Here is a 904-nt window from a genome sequence, read left to right on the forward strand (position 1 = left end):
GACAGAGAAGGAGTGAAAGCCCAAAGGTAAAGGGAAGGAAAAACTTAATCCAGGAAAGTCCCCCTACAGCAAATGAGATTTAAACTTACTAATTTTATCATTGCTATTATATTTTAATTTTATTGTACACGAATATCTTCATAGGCCTAAAAAAAGACCAGAAAAGGGGAACTATTAATGGAAAACATTATTTATATTTCCAGTAAAACGTCCTCTGCGCCTAGAGCTGTGACCTTCTGCTTGGTTGTATTTTCTGGGGCAGCCAGGGTCTCCAGTGGCAACATTCCACCTTGCACAACTGTCCATGGGTTGAGCTGCTACTGGAGAGACCAGCATATAGGGTAGGTGTCAGGAGAACTCACCACACTGTGTGTGCTGTTTAAATTGTCTCAGAAGGATTCAGATTTCTCTGGCTTAGGAATGAGGACAGGATCTCCGGACAGATGCTTCATAATGAGTTTCTCTCCTGGTTCTGCTACCAAGCAGTTTGGAGATCGACTAGGGCTGACCCTGTTAGCGTAGTTCAGTGGCTCATCTTGAGGACGAGTCTGGCACCAGGAGCGTGTCACCGTCAGTAGCTAATACTTAGCAAGTGTGCCACAGCAGGCCTTCTGAAAATGGAAAGGGAAGGATCTGCTCAGGTGGGCGTGTGCTGACCAGTTGGGGTTGCATCTGCTTCTGTATTGCGCTAGTTTGACTTATGTTTCCAGGCTAAACGCTATTCTTAGCTTTAGACTGACTGCCCAGATTCTCAGGGGATGTTTTTGACAGAATGTCATGCAGGTACCTCGAAATACACACATGCACACCAAAGAATTCTGTGTGTGTGTGTGTGTGTGTGTGTGTGTGTGAGAGAGAGAGAGAGAGAGAGAGAGAGAGAGACATGAAAACAGAAGATAGGGGA

This window comes from Nannospalax galili, unplaced genomic scaffold (assembly GCF_000622305.1).
Source record: "Nannospalax galili isolate Female #2095 unplaced genomic scaffold, S.galili_v1.0 scaffold2538, whole genome shotgun sequence".
Lineage (NCBI taxonomy): Eukaryota > Metazoa > Chordata > Mammalia > Rodentia > Spalacidae > Nannospalax > Nannospalax galili.